The sequence below is a fragment of the Eurosta solidaginis genome, chromosome 1, assembly GCF_040869045.1.
Source record: "Eurosta solidaginis isolate ZX-2024a chromosome 1, ASM4086904v1, whole genome shotgun sequence".
NCBI lineage: Eukaryota > Metazoa > Arthropoda > Insecta > Diptera > Tephritidae > Eurosta > Eurosta solidaginis.
This window is the reverse complement of record NC_090319.1, coordinates 201,302,278-201,309,257: the sequence shown is the minus strand read 5'-3', so window position 1 is coordinate 201,309,257 and position 6,980 is coordinate 201,302,278. Positions and strand designations below refer to the sequence as shown.

Here is a 6,980-nt window from a genome sequence, read left to right as displayed (position 1 = left end):
GGGTTGTTGGAGAATCCAAGAAATGGTTTAAATGCGGCCATTCTCTCTCTGAGGAAAAAACGTTTATGAATATAATTTGAAATTTTCCAAGTCATTTATTCAAAAATAGTGATCAAATTGTATTCAACATTCAATCACCTAAGTGCTTAGTGGCCACTAGCTCTTAAATGGTGAACCGGATTAAGGAAATATGGTAAAGAGGGGTCACTCATAGTTAAGAAGGGATTGATAGATTCATATAATTATCGCTTCACCGAACAAGAACACGCAACCCCACCCCCGCCCCCCTCCCTTATGTGCTGCTCTTATCAAATCAATAAAATTGACGAATGTAAGTCAAATAGGTTCATTGGCAAATTCATTTTGAAAATGCACTTTAAAATCCAGAACCTTACCCTTCCATTTAGTTTCATTTTCCAAATTTCCTCAGCAACCTCATCGATCATTCGGATATCGAGACTATCTAACACCATGCCATCTTCAAAATCATTAATAGCAGCAGCCAAGGCATCGATTGGTACCAGATCCAAGTTGTTGTTAGGATCATCAATTGTCGCGTCCAATAACTTTTCCCATTTCTGACTTCTCTTTAACTTCTGGGAATTCAGGTATCTATACTCTAATGGACTTGGATCCAAGTCGAGTAATTCATGCAAATGCTAATGACAGCATGCAATAGGTAAATGTGAACCTTTACGCATCACACCAGAAGTTGGTACCAATTCTGCATCCAGAAGTTGAATAGAAGTGAAGCTCGTATCTACATCTATACCAAACTATAAATTGTTATAGAGCCATATGGAGTGCTATCAGGGTAACGAAAACTGAATCCTTCCCCATAATAACCGGTGTAGGAATTGATGCATTTTATGAAACCCCATAGAAGGAATTTGAGAATGCGAAATGAGCATACGAATATGTCTGCCGACTCGTAATATAGAAAAGATGAAAAAAGGTTCGCAATAAGTCCTCAAACCCAAACCGAAATGCGAAGGAAACGCACTTTGTCGGACACTTTTTTATAAATTCGTATAGATTTATCTGCGGAAGAATGGAGGATATCTTGGTTACAATTCATCGGCGAGTAACGAGATACAGCGGTAAAAATTTAAATTGGATGTTAAATTTATAAATACCTAGTTAACTCACTCACTTTATCTCCATACTTGGGTAGCTCATGCGAATGCCCGACTAACACCAGATTCTGAGCGCGCCGCACTATCTCCCTATCTAACTGCCCACCACGCCTAGATAATTTGTTAGTCGCTATAACTGCTTGGTGTTCGGTATGCAGTGATAACCATTTCCCGGCTTGGTGTATGCGTAGGTGGTAATGAAGTTACGTTTGGATAAATTGTACTTCCAGCAAGGCTATTGTCATCTAACGTAGACGATCTTCGGCACAGGCCACCATGTGTAATTGGAAACATTGTAAAGATATTGTTTAACACGGAATTGTAATTCTCCTTGATGAAACAAAAGACATTTAGTTAACGAACTGTACATATGTTTTTACCATACCTTCCCATTGTAAGACGTAAGGCAGGTTGAGAATCCTTTGTCAGCTCATCAACTTCGGTGAGTAGCAGTGCTTCAAATTAACACAGGCGTAAGTACTCGTGTCAGCTGAAGTCCAAGCTTGGTGATATAAAATTTTTGGTATACTTCCAATAGCAACGTTGGTTTTTGCTTGAAGTTTTTGTTTTTTAGGGTTTGTCACACAATTTGCAACAAGATGAATAGAATTGATCAAGTACTTCTGATGCTAAGAAGCGATCGAAGCAAGCGTGCAGTGGCATTTTATGGTTGCACTCGCAGCATTCTTACGCTCCACTTTCTTCTTTCACTTCATCAAAATTCGTAGCCTTTTCCAGTGGGATTTGTAGTAGCAGACAATACTCATCACGTCGTGTATACTTCACCTTTTTATTAATCATACATTCCACACGCTCTTCGAAGTTGATGGTGAGCGAATCCACTGGACCTTTTCATGGCGTGAGTTCCGTTGATGAGATGTAAATAAAAGCCATAGGCGTCTTTTTGTTATTTGTACTAAAATCGGGATGATTTTTTCCAATAACATTTTTGAACATTGCCGATCAAATGCCTGTACACTTTGAACCGAGTGAATTTTGCGAAATGCTGCTATTTTTACCAGATCACAAACCATTTCCTAACTTGAACATTTGTATCTTGAAATCACAAAAAAATATCCAATGTGCCGGGAAAGACATTCCCATGTGAGGCTTGTGGAGGCGACAGGCTGGATCATTGCATTGAAATATTTGTCAACACCTTCACCCACATAACGTTTAATGAAATCGGGGAGAGTGAATATTGCCTGCATCATGCCAATGATATAGCACGAATTCCGCATAGCCGTATAACCAGGACCAGCAAGCGGTTGGAGCTCACCATCACCTTCTGTCAACCACGACCATTCGCCTATTCGTTGATTTTAGCAGTCATATTAATGCCAAGTGTGCTATATGTTTTTTTCTAAATGCGTATCAATAACCATATCATCTTCAGGATATGAAAAAAACATCAGATTTGCCATCAGCTGAAATTTTACCTAATTTTACAGTTAGAGAATAGCCCACTTCGCGGTAATGCTCAGCAGCATAATCATTATCCCCTGAGCCGCCGAAAAAAAAATTTACGTCCACACAATATTGAACCATCAGTTGAATTTAACCACACATTATTTTAAATCACACTTTTCGCATTTCCAACCCGATGGTGGTATATTTTTCCCCCATCTAGCTACAATAACGTATCCGAATCGTTGGATACCCGACGGCGTCAGTAATGCTGCAACGCTTTGTGTTACAATTAGCGATAATTGTTCAGCAGGGTATTGCAATTTCCTACACAAATCAGGCCTTACGATAATGCTCAAGGTATCCTTAATATCATTCCTTTTCGTCTCATCATTATAGCCACCATCTACGCCAAGGGCCCATCGCGTTATTTTGCGCTCTGGCCCACCTTCACCAGCGCCAATACCACTAACCGCACCATCCTTGGGTGGTTTTAATGCGATGTATATGTAAAAATACTGCAGTACCAGTCCTTTCAACATAGCGGTTTAGCATAAGCTACGCCAAAATTAAGAAAGATGCTTTAGCTAACGTATAGCCGTGCGAGTTTCCGGTGTATCATACGAGTAGACACATTCATCCTTATAGATCTGTGTATTTTCGTTGGGTAATCGAATTTTTGTTAAATGTTTTTATAGCAATTCCACCGCTTTCTACTTAGAATATTCGTGCACAACAATAAAATGTTGTTGTACAACGTATGCATCTAATGGAAATAAAGCGCTATAAACCTTATTATTTTTGCAATTACTCAGCAAATTAAGATATACGCGTCAGTGAAACCAAAAAAAAAAAAAAATTCTTTCTAATTGTCAATCAAATGAGATTTTTTAGCAGGTTGTGGTCCTGCAGATTGCGTTTCGCCTAATTTACATTTTTTCCGATTTTTCAGGCTGTTCTCTGTGGCAAGCCGCGGTAGATAGCCTGAAAATACAGAAAAAACCATCAATGGGCATCGCAAAAGTGTGACAACTGACGGAAGTGTGGCCGACGCCGCAGTTGGAGCACCCCTTTTGCGATGCCGGTAACCTAAAAAACAGAAAAACTAGCAAAAACCCCAATCATCCCGGTGTCCTGGCCCTTTCCACCTGAAAAATAAAATAAAATAAATTAATAATGGGAAAATACAAGAAAATTAATTTATAATAAGAAATAAAAGAAAATATGAAAGTTACTTACCAATTTTTTCTCGTCGACAAATAGCATACGCTGCCCACGCGCCGTAAATTTCAAAAGAATGAAGTAACGGAGAAGAGAATCAGTGAATCGGTCGATTTGCTTCCCGTTTGTTTCGATACCATTGAAACTTATATTCTATACATCTGTACGTTTGAATGTTCACATTATTTCTATACATCTGTATGTTTGAATGTTCAACTTTTTGGTCGTTGCTGCTGGGTACCAGTGCGCGGACTTTCAAAGGCAAAATGTTGGTAGACGAAAAATATAATACAAATAGTATTAGTTGGTAGATTTTGGTAGGAAAACAAAATTACAGTTTTTATTTGTACAAAACAATTCATAATTTGTTGTCAAAACGAAATAAAGCACATTTCATGGAAATCACACTCTCAACAAAAAATTTGCAAACAAAACCAAAATCCATGTAAATGTGTAGATACATAGCTTATGATACTTGCCTTTTTTGTGTATTTCGAGCTATAAACACTCACGAAACTTTGCCACAACGTCCAATTACAACAACAATTTTCCAATGTACAAAAATACTGCCACAAAATAACCGATGAGGACATGTTATTCGGAAGATTATTCACACGGACAATAGCGCTAAAAAATTATTTGCGTGCGCATTTACGACATTTATTTCATAAACAAATTTGTTTCTTGTTTTGAGTCTGTTCAGCTTCACTGCGAATCGATTGAAATGTTTGTAGATTTTGGGGATTTGATGATAGAAGTAGTAGAAAAGTAAAATGGGTCCAAAAGTAGATAAATATCCCAATGCGGTAAAGTCCGTGCACTGGCTGTTGGTACACGTATAACCAACGTATGTATATATACATACCTATGTGCCTATTGTTCGGCCCTCACTATTTTTAGTGATGCATTAAAAGACGCACGCTGGTACCGAAAACCCGCAAGCGGAACTAAATCGGGATCGCTTTTTTTGCCAACACTGACGCCTCGGGCAGTCCCAACACATACTTACGCACAAACATAAGGGCAAAAACCTCCTTCAAAATTAATTATGCCCTCACTTACAGCAAACAACAACAACATTTTTTTTTTATTTTTTGATTTTGTTGCCGTCCGTGCTGCTTGGTTCTGGGGGCAGGACTTGTTGTTTTCAACAACAAACATCACACACAGTCATGATTAAGGCTTCGGTACAAAAAATCCGAGTCCCGTAGTTAAAGAGTCCCGAAATGAAAAGGTCCCGAAATGAAAAGGTCCCGAAATGAAAAAAATTCAGCTCTCTCTATGGCCCTAGCTTATGCCAATGACAAAACTATATACCTACATATAAATTCTCCGGCTATAAATTAATTAGAATTCATCACATCAGCTCTATCAGCTGAAAAAAGAAACATGCGACAGGGTGGCACATACCATTTAGCATAATGGTACGTGCAACGTGCATATACAAAACCGTCGTGTAGCAAGCCACTCTGACACGTCAGATCGGAAATCTTCAGCCGATTAGGAGTTTTATTGTGATCTTTAAACGATATTTCCACATGTAAGGCCTACTTTACGAAAGCAAAAGGGCAAATAAACTCATTCACCTTACAAAATAACGCCGTTACTCTGAAAAAGTCAGCAACAGAGAAAATATCCATCACCCTACTACAATTACCACTCGCCACCGAACGCGTACCACAGTCATAATAAGTAAACGCGTTTCCTTTTGTTTTTCTTCCATATTCTCTGCATAGAATTACTCGCTACGCATCGTAGCGCAAAATAACCGAGCGCCAGGCCGCTCGCTACCCCAAGCTGTGCCCTCCATATGACGGTCGACATCCGATTCGTTCACGCTTCTGAGTCAGCATTTTATCGCGACGCACCGGAAAATCACCAGGCGGAAACAATCACAAAGTCGCCACAACCGTACATGGGGGGATCGAACCCACGGCCGTTCCGACCCCTGTTAGCCCATGAAAGACGGAGCCAGAGTGGCGCGGAACCACGGCCTTCCCGCTCACTCAATAAAGGACGCACGCGGAATCATCCAATCAGCCACGAACGTCGACTGGCTGTTCGGCCACGCCAGCGACAACGTACGGGGAACTCCACTTAAAATGACAGCAACCAAGAGCGTAGACTGGCCCACGGCCGCGCCAGCTACCTCTCCATACGACATTCCGTAATGGTAATCCCATCAGCAACACTACCTCGAGTCCCACTTTGTGACCGATGGCTAGTTTTACGCCGACTGCGGTCGTGAATCTGGAAGCCGGGGTGCGATTACATCTTCTTCGTGCACTTATTGATGCATGTTCCCCCCGCACAACGATCGACCGCAGCCTGGCGCAGGATTTATCACTGCCGACCACCCACGCCGCCGGAGAGCTCGGCTGTTTTATCCGATTCCGCGAGAAATACGGCAACAGCAAGACGGTGATGATCTACGCGGTGTGCATCCGCGATTTTCAGCGCGTCAGTCCATCCCACTGCATCGACTTCAGCACGGCGACTCCATATGAACATATCCGCCTGGCAGACCCAGAGTTGTATGCCTCCACACCGATCCGGCTGGTTCTTGGCGCCGACGTGTACGCCGAGGTGATAACACCAGGAGTTTTGCCGCCCTCATTCGGATCCCTGCTCGCGCAGAGCGCTATATTTGGGTGGGTGCTCTCGGGAACCCAGCTGATCTGACTTTCCCGCAGGAGATAGTTGAAAAGGTTTTGCATCTTCCTAAGCTCATTCAGTTAAACCCAATTAAAAATTAAAATCCTATAATCGGCTGGGTACTACTACACTTTAGGGGTTACTTTTTATTTTTATTATTATTATTATTATTATTATTATTATTATTTATTCATTACGGCCAGAAGCCTAATTCGTAAATTAGAATATATTACAGTTTTTTAATCTTATAGCTAAGGTTTTACAATTTTCACATAATTTTGTTTTAAATACTGTTATTTGCTTGCAACTTCTTACATCCAAAGGCAGATCATTGTAAGCTTTCAGACCCTTGTAGAAAATATTCTGTGGATCAATTTCAGTTCTAAAAAACGGCAATTTGAATTATGTTTGTTCCTCGTATTTATGTTGTGAGTTTGCTCAACTAATGCTATATTTTTATTTAAATACTCAAGCATATTTCCATGTTTGATATTCAATATAAATTTGATGGAGTGAAAAAAAAATCTTTTGTTTCACACTTAACCAGTCTGAAGTCTTCGA

At 40.3% G+C, this 6,980-nt stretch overlaps 2 pseudogenes; both read right to left on the bottom strand.

The window, feature by feature from the left end:
- Positions 1-336: 336 nt before the first annotated feature.
- On the bottom strand, positions 337-1,430 carry LOC137239398 (ATP-binding cassette sub-family F member 2-like; annotated as a pseudogene).
- A 276-nt stretch (positions 1,431-1,706) lies between these two features.
- Positions 1,707-6,275, bottom strand: LOC137239392 (ubiquitin carboxyl-terminal hydrolase 5-like; annotated as a pseudogene).
- Between the last annotated feature and the right edge of the window lie 705 nt (positions 6,276-6,980).